Source organism: Lissotriton vulgaris, chromosome 1_1 (genome assembly GCF_964263255.1).
Source record: "Lissotriton vulgaris chromosome 1_1, aLisVul1.2, whole genome shotgun sequence".
NCBI lineage: Eukaryota > Metazoa > Chordata > Amphibia > Caudata > Salamandridae > Lissotriton > Lissotriton vulgaris.
This window is the reverse complement of record NC_141685.1, coordinates 295,903,963-295,916,293: the sequence shown is the minus strand read 5'-3', so window position 1 is coordinate 295,916,293 and position 12,331 is coordinate 295,903,963.

The following is a 12,331-nucleotide window of genomic DNA, read 5'->3' as shown; positions in this document are numbered from 1 at the left end:
TTCCCACATTGCTGTGTGCTACTGGGTCCCACACAGTAATTGATGTCAAGCTGGGCTACATTTACACACTATATGGCAACATGTCCACATCTGCTGTGGGCTTCATCCCTCCTGTCCAGCACAAACATGCACAGTGGGACTTGTGTTCCAACTTTCTTTATGAGTCGTGTTTCTCCGTCGCACATGCATGTTTCCCACCTCTCTCCACATTTGCTTAGGGGGAGGACAAGGGTCAGCGTCTTTGAGTGAGGTTGATCGACGTATCTAACTACAGTTCCCACAGTTCATGGTGTTAGTGGGCCCGATTCACAGAACTAACTTAAGACAAAATCCTAAACTTACTACCATTTTCGTATTCACAGAAGGCGCTTACTCATTTTGGTATTCACAGAAGACACTTACTCATTTCGGTATTCAAAGAAGTTAGGAGTCCTAACTTTAGGACTCCTAAATGCCTTCTGTGAATACCGAAAGTCCTAAAGTTAGGATTTTTCTCAGTTTAGGAGTAGTAAAGTTAGGACTCCTAACTTTAGACCTCCTAAATGCCTTCTGTGAATACTGAAAGTCTTAAAATTAGGATTTTTCTCAATTTAGTAGTAGTAAAGTTAGGACTCCTAACTTTAGGACTCCTAAATGCCTTCTGTGAATAGCGAAAGTCTTAAAATTAGGATTTTTCTCAGTTTAGTAGTAGTAAAGTTGAGAAAAATCCTAATTTTAAGACTTTCGGTATTCCCAGAAGGCATTTAGGAGTCCGAAAGTTACGAGTCCTAACTTTACTACTACTAAATTGAGATAAATCCTAATTTTAAGACTTTCGGTAGCGTAGCTGATTGCACTGTGTACTTGCGTTGTCAATTAATTGCAAATGGCATCTTGCACAGTGCCTGTTATTATAAAATAAAAATCTCTATCGTGAACATATAGTACTTTCACAAAAGTGAACTTGACAATTTAGCAAGCAGTGAGAGAGGTGATGATTTTGCGATCCTCCCTAAACTAGGGAGAGAACTAGTAGATGCCTTGAAAACAAAAAGCACATCTTCTTGAACGGTTCGGTGGTGGTCCCATCCTCTTAGGAGCACCCCAAGCACAGTTATTGGCAAAAAGCAATACCAACCAAAGGCCCTGCAAAGCATTATGGGATGAGATTAGAAGTGGACACTGAATATTATAGTATCCAATATCAAAATAATTCTACAAAGAGCTGCAGTTCAACTAGTCGTAACTAGATGTCCCTCACAAGTCAAATGCAAATGCTTGATGAAAGGGTTTCAATGGTTTTGCATTTGACTTGTGATGGACATCTAGTAACGACTAGTTGAACTGCAGCTCTTTGTAGAATTATTTTGATATTGGATACTATAATATTCCCTGCCCACTGCTAATCTCGTCCCGTAATGCTTTGCAGGGCCTTTGGCTGGGATTGTGTTTTTGCCAATAACTGTGCTTGAGGTGGTCCTAAGAGGATGGTACCACCACCAAAGTTTAACAAGATGTGCTTTTTGTTTATTCTCTTTGTGTTCAAGGCATCTGCTTGGTCCTCCCCTTAGGTTAGGGGGTACCCCAAAATCATCACCTCTCTCATTGCCTTATGTTTTCATTAAAAAGGTTCACTTTTGTGAATTGGTTATATGCTTTTTAGTATGTGAAATTGCTTTATCAAAGCATCTGAGGCTGTTGTTGATTTAGTTGCTACGCTATGTGATTAAGTGATTCAGAAAAGGGGGTGGTGATTTACAGAGTGTCTGAATTAAGCAGACCACTCTTACCCAGTCCAAAGATCAGGGCTTGATCCATCACCGTTTTTTAGCTCACTGCACCGTCCCAGCTCAGAACCTGGCTACATGCAAATTAGTCTGTTCCTGTCCCAGTGCATGATGGGAACAGGGCAAACCAAACTACCAAGCTAATTCTTATACTGGGAAGGAAACAAGCTTCCGGGGACCGGTTTCTGGCATTTCAGCCGTCTTCGGCCCGGCTTGCTTGAATCCTGATGGTGCAATGAGCAAGGGACTCACATCTGAGTATACCCTTCCACGCTTATGGTGGACAAAATGATTCAGAAAAGGGGGTGGTGATGAACAGGGTGTCTGAATTAAGCAGACCACTCTTACCCAGTCCAAAGATCAGGGCTTGATCCATCACCGTTTTTTAGCTCACTGCACCATCCCAGCTCAGAACCTGGCTACATGCAAATTAGTCTGTTCCTGTCCCAGTGCATGATGGGAACAGGGCAAACCAAACTACCAAGCCAATTCTTATACTGGGAAGGAAACAAGCTTCCAGGGACCGGTTTCTGGCATTTCAGCCGTCTTCGGCACGGCTTGCTTGAATCCTGATGGTGCAATGAGCAAGGGACTCACATCTGAGTATACCCTTCCACGCTTATGGTGGACAAAATGATTCAGAAAAGGGGGTGGTGATGAACAGAGTGTCTGAATTAAGCAGACCACTCTTACCCAGTCCAAAGATCAGGGCTTGATCCATCACCGTTTTTTAGCTCACTGCACCATCCCAGCTCAGAACCTGGCTACATGCAAATTAGTCTGTTCCTGTCCCAGTGCATGATGGGAACAGGGCAAACCAAACTACCAAGCCAATTCTTATACTGGGAAGGAAACAAGCTTCCGGGGACCGGTTTCTGGCATTTCAGCCGTCTTCGGCCCGGCTTGCTTGAATCCTGATGGTGCAATGAGCAAGGGACTCACATCTGAGTATACCCTTCCACGCTTATGGTGGACAAAATGATTCAGAAAAGGGGGTGGTGATGAATAGAGTGTCTGAATTAAGCAGACCACTCTTACCCAGTCCAAAGATCAGGGCTTGATCCATCACCGTTTTTTAGCTCACTGCACCATCCCAGCTCAGAACCTGGCTACATGCAAATTAGTCTGTTCCTGTCCCAGTGCATGATGGGAACAGGGCAAACCAAACTACCAAGCCAATTCTTATACTGGGAAGAAAACAAGCTTCCGGGGACCGGTTTCTGGCATTTCAGCCGTCTTCGGCCCGGCTTGCTTGAATCCTGATGGTGCAATGAGCAAGGGACTCACATCTGAATATACCCTTCCACGCTTATGGTGGACAAAATGATTCAGAAAAGGGGGTGGTGATGAACAGAGTGTCTGAATTAAGCAGACCACTCTTACCCAGTCCAAAGATCAGGGCTCGATCCATCACCGTTTTTTAGCTCACTGCACCGTCCCAGCTCAGAACCTGGCTACATGCAAATTAGTCTGTTCCTGTCCCAGTGCATGATGGGAACAGGGCAAACCAAACTACCAAGCTAATTCTTATACTGGGAAGGAAACAAGCTTCCGGGGACCGGTTTCTGGCATTTCAGCCGTCTTCGGCCCGGCTTGCTTGAATCCTGATGGTGCAATGAGCAAGGGACTCACATCTGAGTATACCCTTCCACGCTTATGGTGGACAAAATGATTCAGAAAAGGGGGTGGTGATGAACAGGGTGTCTGAATTAAGCAGACCACTCTTACCCAGTCCAAAGATCAGGGCTTGATCCATCACCGTTTTTTAGCTCACTGCACCATCCCAGCTCAGAACCTGGCTACATGCAAATTAGTCTGTTCCTGTCCCAGTGCATGATGGGAACAGGGCAAACCAAACTACCAAGCCAATTCTTATACTGGGAAGGAAACAAGCTTCCGGGGACCGGTTTCTGGCATTTCAGCCGTCTTCGGCCCGGCTTGCTTGAATCCTGATGGTGCAATGAGCAAGGGACTCACATCTGAGTATACCCTTCCACGCTTATGGTGGACGAAATGATTCAGAAAAGGGGGTGGTGATGAACAGAGTGTCTGAATTAAGCAGACCACTCTTACCCAGTCCAAAGATCAGGGCTTGATCCATCACCGTTTTTTAGCTCACTGCACCATCCCAGCTCAGAACCTGGCTACATGCAAATTAGTCTGTTCCTGTCCCAGTGCATGATGGGAACAGGGCAAACCAAACTACCAAGCCAATTCTTATACTGGGAAGGAAACAAGCTTCCAGGGACCGGTTTCTGGCATTTCAGCCGTCTTCGGCACGGCTTGCTTGAATCCTGATGGTGCAATGAGCAAGGGACTCACATCTGAGTATACCCTTCCACGCTTATGGTGGACAAAATGATTCAGAAAAGGGGGTGGTGATGAACAGAGTGTCTGAATTAAGCAGACCACTCTTACCCAGTCCAAAGATCAGGGCTTGATCCATCACCGTTTTTTAGCTCACTGCACCATCCCAGCTCAGAACCTGGCTACATGCAAATTAGTCTGTTCCTGTCCCAGTGCATGATGGGAACAGGGCAAACCAAACTACCAAGCCAATTCTTATACTGGGAAGGAAACAAGCTTCCGGGGACCGGTTTCTGGCATTTCAGCCGTCTTCGGCCCGGCTTGCTTGAATCCTGATGGTGCAATGAGCAAGGGACTCACATCTGAGTATACCCTTCCACGCTTATGGTGGACAAAATGATTCAGAAAAGGGGGTGGTGATGAATAGAGTGTCTGAATTAAGCAGACCACTCTTACCCAGTCCAAAGATCAGGGCTTGATCCATCACCGTTTTTTAGCTCACTGCACCATCCCAGCTCAGAACCTGGCTACATGCAAATTAGTCTGTTCCTGTCCCAGTGCATGATGGGAACAGGGCAAACCAAACTACCAAGCCAATTCTTATACTGGGAAGAAAACAAGCTTCCGGGGACTGGTTTATGGCATTTCAGCCGTCTTCGGCCCGGCTTGCTTGAATCCTGATGGTGCAATGAGCAAGGGACTCACATCTGAGTATACCCTTCCACGCTTATGGTGGACAAAATGATTCAGAAAAGGGGGTGGTGATGAACAGAGTGTCTGAATTAAGCAGACCACTCTTACCCAGTCCAAAGATCAGGGCTTGATCCATCACCGTTTTTTAGCTCACTGCACCATCCCAGCTCAGAACCTGGCTACATGCAAATTAGTCTGTTCCTGTCCCAGTGCATGATGGGAACAGGGCAAACCAAACTACCAAGCCAATTCTTATACTTGGAAGGAAACAAGCTTCCGGGGACCGGTTTCTGGCATTTCAGCCGTCTTCGGCCCGGCTTGCTTGAATCCTGATGGTGCAATGAGCAAGGGACTCACATCTGAGTATACCCTTCCACGCTTATGGTGGACAAAATGATTCAGAAAAGGGGGTGGTGATGAACAGAGTGTCTGAATTAAGCAGACCACTCTTACCCAGTCCAAAGATCAGGGCTTGATCCATCACCGTTTTTTAGCTCACTGCACCATCCCAGCTCAGAACCTGGCTACATGCAAATTAGTCTGTTCCTGTCCCAGTGCATGATGGAAACAGGGCAAACCAAACTACCAAGCCAATTCTTATACTGGGAAGGAAACAAGCTTCCGGGGACAGGTTTCTGGCATTTCAGCCGTCTTCGGCCCGGCTTGCTTGAATCCTGATGGTGCAATGAGCAAGGGACTCACATCTGAGTATACCCTTCCACGCTTATGGTGGACAAAATGATTCAGAAAAGGGGGTGGTGATGAACAGAGTGTCTGAATTAAGCAGACCACTCTTACCCAGTCCAAAGATCAGGGCTTGATCCATCACCGTTTTTTAGCTCACTGCACCATCCCAGCTCAGAACCTGGCTACATGCAAATTAGTCTGTTCCTGTCCCAGTGCATGATGGGAACAGGGCAAACCAAACTACCAAGCCAATTCTTATACTGGGAAGGAAACAAGCTTGTGATTAGGCACAGTTTTTGTACTGTGCTATGTGCAATTTGCGGAGTGCGAATTAGTACAAACTACATATGCTCCGTTAGCATAGTGTAGTACTATGCCCAGGGTTACACAAAACTGTCGCTAACATCGATTAGCGACATCTTGCTAATCGGGTGAAAAAAATATCGCTGCGTTAGCGGCAAAAAGTGCCGCTAAAATGGCGATAACGCTCTTGCTAATATGCCTTAATGTTCTCTTTACTTGGTTCTCCATCTCTAACAATCATCAACAATGACAATTCCAAAATGTTCTTTCTATGGACATTTGCTGGGGATTTAAGATTTATTATGACATCATTCACCCGATGGCCTCTTTAACGTAGTGACAAAAACATCTAACAGCTTTTCAATTCATGTTTGCTCAGAGAACAAATTTATTGACAAAAGAAGAGAATGGAGGGCACAGCTGGATCAGTGGCTGGAGAAAGGGTATTTGGCATAAATGCACATTGCCCCATAGGAGCACACATATATCACCTCAGCAGGCTGTTAAGAAGTGTCCAGATATGGTCTTCACGGACAATTTCCACAACAGGTTTTCTGAATAACCACAAACTGTGGGAATTTATGCTATTTAGAATCTTTGTAATTGTACCCTGTGTTTCACATCGAACAATCCTGAAAATACATAAAATGGCAGAGACGAGTTAAAAAAAACAACGGATTGGAATGTGGCCCGGAAAATGTAACAACAGGCATGGCCGGTACTACTACTACATGCACATTTCCACCACTAGCTAACCTCCCAGGTCACAAAGAGAAAGGACTGATTTGGAGTTTAGTGAATGTGGACTCCGTCACAAACATGGCAGCTATCCCATCTGCCTTGCTACTGGTTCATTATATCCTAACTAATAAGACATGGACCCTGTTACACAATGTTGTACAAAAACACTTAATCGTACTAGATACTCCCAATCGATATCAACACGGATTATATTAACACACAGTATATTCAAACTGGCAAAAAGACCACTAGCACTTCCGGAATGGGACGTTTGGAGCAGGGAGACCGTCATTAACTCACCAGTATCCAAGGTCTAAATTGAATTGAAAGAATAGACCCGAATAATCCTGGTGATCGACAATACAGACAAACCAGTATTTAAAAGCCAATATTAAGCGCTGATATTTTTAATCCGACTCTCAAGAACAGTGGCTCCAACGTAGATCAAAAGAGTAAGTTATTACTCGGAACAGGAGGAGTACAGATCTAATAACCTACAATCAAGAAGCTCTATTGAAACATTCAAGTGATTATGAAAATTGATGACAAATAACACTATGACTAGAATAAGATTTTAGATACAGAAATTGTTACGTCCTGATGAAGGTGGGTACAACTGTACACCAAAAGCAGCGTCAACTGTTTTTAATGTATTGTGAATGTCTTAAGAGTAAAAGACACAGGGGCATATTACCAACAACTAGCGATAATTATCGATACGTTGGCTTAGCAGCAATATTTTTATCGCCGAGCTGCAGCGATTTTTATCGCTTAGGAACCTTGCTATTATCAAGGTTTATCTCCTAAGCGATAAAAATCGGCCTAAATGCATGAATATCGCTGAAAAGTCAGCGATATTCATGCATTAACGAGCTAATGCTCTTAGCCATGCTATCCACCTACCATTGGATAACATGGGTAAGAACTGCTCAGGGGCAGGTGTTAGCTTTTGGAGATAATCGCGCTTAGCGCGAATATCTCCAAAAGTTGGTAATAGGAGATAGCGATGTTAGCGACTGTTTCCAGTCACTAACATCTTGGCACGCCCACTTTGCATGTCATTAGTGATAAATTTCACTGGCATGCAAAGCGAGGCCCAAGATGGTCGCTATCTCCTACTAGCTGTCGCTAACTGGTGTTAGCGACAGATAGGTAATAGGGAGATACTTTTATCTCCCTTTTCTTGGCTTTTAAAGCCAAAAAAGCGGAGATAAACTCCCTTGATAATATGCCCCACAATTTTTATCTTTTTAGACTTTAACCATTAGGGAGGCCCTAGGTTTATTTCATACATGAAGAATAATAAAATTCTCCTTTTTTAACCTATATTTTCTTTTTAGACGTGTTTTCATGAATATATTGCGATACCTAGAATATTGTTTTGTTGCTAGTGGTAATTTTGCCAGTTTGAATATACTGTGTGTTAATACACTCCGTGTTGTTATCTATTGGGAGTATCTAGTACGATTAAGTGTTTTTGTACAACATTGTGTAACAGGGTCCATGTCTTTTTAGTTGTGTTCAACCCCCCTCCCTGTAAAGTCCATAGGGGTACCTTCCTCCTCTTTGATAGTCATTATATCCTAATGCATTATCCTAGTGCCTGACCGAAGAGGGTGTGGCCAGTTCAACCTACTAATAAAGATATGTCACCCTGACGTTTTATGACAGAGTGCTTACATGTTCATCATTGCCAACACAGGTAAGTGTCATGTCCTCCAGGCCATCGTTGCAAGAACACGCCTTGTGCTGGTAAATTCATAATTTGCTGGTCAGTGTTTGGAGAAAACATTCCTATTTCAGCATCCATTGCCTAACATTGGTAAGTGATCACTTCTCTGTCAGTGTTGTGAGTAAATATTACATGTCATCACCACCACCAACTTAACAGGGGCAACAAATAGTGACAGCCAATGTTGTGACTGAGATTGAACAGGAAACAAGGGAATTTCTATCACTGTCCTGGTCGCCATTACCAGTTCCCAAACATGTGAGGGCATATTTACAAGGGCTTTATCTCTGCTTTTTTGGCTTAGAAAGCCAGAAAAGCAAAGATAAAACTATCACCCTATTTACAAGAGGGTGCTAACATGCTTCATCGCATGTTAGCAACCTTGGGGCATATTACCAAGCAATAGCGATAATTATCGCTCTGCATGGCTAGCGGCTAAAATTATATCGCCACGCTCCGACGATTTTTACTGCCTAGATACCTTGATATTATCAAGGTTTATCTCAAAAGCGGTAAAAATCCTGCGAAATGCATGAATATCGCTGAAAAATCAGCGATATTCATGCATTATCGTGACAATGCTCTTAGCCATGTTATCCACCTTCCATTGGATAACATGGCTAAGAACTGCTCTGGGCAGGCGTTAGCTTTTGGAGATATTTGCGCTTAGCGCGAATATTTCCAAAAGTAAGGCTTTGTTGATAATTGGAGATAGCGATATTAGCGACTGTTTCCAGTCGCTAACATCTTGGCACGCCCACTTTGCATGTCATTAGCGATAAATATCGCTGACATGCAAAGTGGGCCCCAAGATGATCGCTATCTCTTACTAGCTGTCGCTAACTGGTGTTAGCGACAGCTAGGTAATAGGGCGATAAAATTATTGCCGCTTTAGCGGAAAAAAGTCCCGCTAAGGCGGCGAAAATGGCCCTTGGTAATATGCCCCCTTTTTCCCAATGCCTCCCTTTGCATCTCTAATGAGATGCAAAGTGGGCGTCACTGGGCGTACCCCGAATGGACAACCTTGCGGATATCGCTGATGTTCACATCGCGATATTTAGAAGGCTGCCAAAAACTAACGTCTGCTAAAATGCAGACTTACCTATCTCTAACATTGAGGTGGATTATACTGATACGACCCTGCGGAGTGTATCAGCAGGGTTATCGCCGTTCTGAATGGAGCATCGCTGGAAAACCAGCGATGTTCCCTGCAAAACGGCGATAACCTCGCTATCTCTGGAATTTTTATCACCCTGGAGTATCGCGTTGTTAATAACCCGCTACCAGGGTGATAAATTCCAGAGATAGCCTGCGATAATAAAATTATCGCTAAGCACGGCCAGCGATAATTATCGCTGGCCGTTGATAATATGCCCCGTGCTGAGTTAAAAGTGTGACAGGGTTAGTTTGTTCCCCAATTCTGACAGTGCCCTTGTATACAAGCATGTGCGCAACATGTGTGACCTGGAGGTCAAATCACCAAAATGAGATGGGGAGGGGAAGTAAAGTCACACACCCATTGACCCCGTGATGACATAACAGGAGTCAACATTGTTCCCACTCTTAGCCATGAGCACGCTCTTATTAGATACTGAGGGGCTATAGGAAGTAATAGGAGTGGAAACCGTAGAAAATAAACTGATTTAGAGCCTGGCTCATCATTCTATTTACTTTATGTTTCCCACTGCCTCCTTGCTCTCTTAAACCCTGTGCAGCAAGGTCGGTGCCGGGGGTAGCAAAGGGCAAGTTGCAGGAATCAGTGGAAGGTCATGAGGCCATGTGCGACACCAAGCAGAAACAGGCCAGGTGGCGGAGATGAATGCTACTGCCTCCTTCTGACAACAATCCCATCCACGTCCTCGTCCTCCTATGTGTGCTCTGCCCCACCTGTGGGTGTTGCAGTACCGGCTGCGGCACTGTGTGCCACTGACACATCAGGGGTCGGAGGAGGATTGTCGACTGCACTGTGTGGCAGTGGCACATCTGATGCCGGAGTGGATACGCGTGCCACACTGTGAGGCATTGACACACCAGGGGGCAGAGATGTGAACGGTGTGGGGGCAGCAGCATTCGTCAGCGCCATGTCTGCAGGGCATGGTAGATCCAGCTACATTTTGCTGATATGTGCAGCGGTGGCTGACATCCTTTCCGCCTCCATCCGCACCATGTCCTCCATGAGCCTCCGTATGTGTGCCAACTCACGACTGGACTAGCTGGAGCCAGTCCGAGTGGACAGGTGTTCTTTTCTCAGCGTCATGACTCCAGTGATGTCAGTCAGGGCTCCTTGAATACCATGGAGCGGTCCGTGGGTGTCCGTTAAGGACCGTAGCTGGTCCCTCATGGGACCTAGACACCCATGGATGGCGTCCATTTTGGTAGCCATGAGGCCGAACCCCAACCGCACCTGCTCAGCCGTCTCCCTCTGGCCCTCCAGAAATCAGCGTGGGAAGGCCATGAATTGTTCCTGCTTATCTTGGGAGACTACCAGGGCTGTGGGTGCCTCCTGCTGGGTGCTTTGGGTAGTGGGTGGGGTCTCCTTGATGCAGCTGGGCTGCCCTGATCCTGGAGGTGAGTTGCCGATGATGTCCATGATGTTTTGGAGGGTTTGGGTGTCGATGCTGGTGGAGTCCTCCTCGTCATCAGTGAAGAGTGGCTGGGACTGCTCTGCAGGGGGTGTTGATAGTGCCCCTGCAATGGGAAAGGGAGATTTGTATTACAATGTGTCCACATGTATGTAGCCGTATGGTATATGTTGACATTCAGACAGCATGGCATTCTACATTGTGACATTGTGTAGATCAGGGGCATGACCCAGAGTCATTGTGGGTGTGCACTGCTTGATTATGCATGTGTGCCATTGTGGCCCTCTCCACCCACCCCCCATTATCTGGTGGTCACTCACCTTGTTGTGGTTGTGTTGTGTCCTGTCGAGCAGTGTCCGGCCCCCCAACTCTGGCCACAGTCTCCACACTGATGACTGTCGACACCAGCTCCTCCATGTCATCCAGCGCGAGCTGTGGCGCGGGACTCCCACTTCCAGTCTGCGTTGCTGCCTTTTGGTTGGCTGCTAGTTTCTCCTTGGTCTTTCACTTGATGTCAATCCATCGCCTCTTGGCCTGGTCCATTGACCTCCTGTGCTCTCCGACGGCATTCACCTTGTCCACGATGTTCCGCCATATCCCATTTTTGGTTCCCAATGACACCTTGGAGGTGACGAACAGTTGTTGATGGTGTTCCATCACCTCTGTATTCAGGATCCTGTTTTCCTGCGGACTGAACTTCATCTTCCTCTTCTTCTTGTACTTGCCCTTCCCTATCCCCGAGGTCCCGGGCTGGTCATCTGGGGTGCTTGTGGGGTTGCGCTCATCCTCTGCGCCTGCTCCGGCTGCCTCCATGGTGCTTGGGTGTTAGTCAGTTTGTGCTTGGGTGTTTTTTCAACTTTTATCGTGAATTTTCCCGCCTGTCATATGTGTGTTGCAGGCCGACACTGCTTATCGCTGATTTCCTCATGGCACTTTGGCTCATCGCATATTTTTTCGTGTTGAGGTTTGTGTTTTTATCGCCGTCGAGGTGGTTGTATCTCGCGGTTTCGGCAGACTATCGCATGTTACCACCTTGTTGTGAATTCCACGTTAACACAGGGTTATTTTCCCACGATCGGCTGCGATGTGTAAAGGTGCGTTAGCATTTTTTGGCACACGTTCTTGTGAAGATATCCCCAAGTGTATATTCAGAGAGACTAGCCAGGGGGTTTTGGTGAAGCTCCATCCAGTTTGGATTTTAATGAGCTGGAAGCATCCGCTGTCTCTGGGTGCCAAAATTGTATTACGTCCCCTTGATAAACCAGCACTAATGCAAATTCCAGCCTTAGCTGTGCATGGGAAAACTATTGTGGAAGATGGAAAATGGATCTAAATGGCTTACACTGAACAAGAACAACTCAACAAGAAAATGTTCTTGGGTAGGCTTCTAGGCCATATTTTGGGCTGGCAAAAATTGCACATTTATTACTTCAAAAAACTGGTTCCAGGATGGGCCCTATAGGTTGGTAGACAGACATAGAAGTCATAACATTAATAAAATGTCTTGGGTTTTAGAGTTA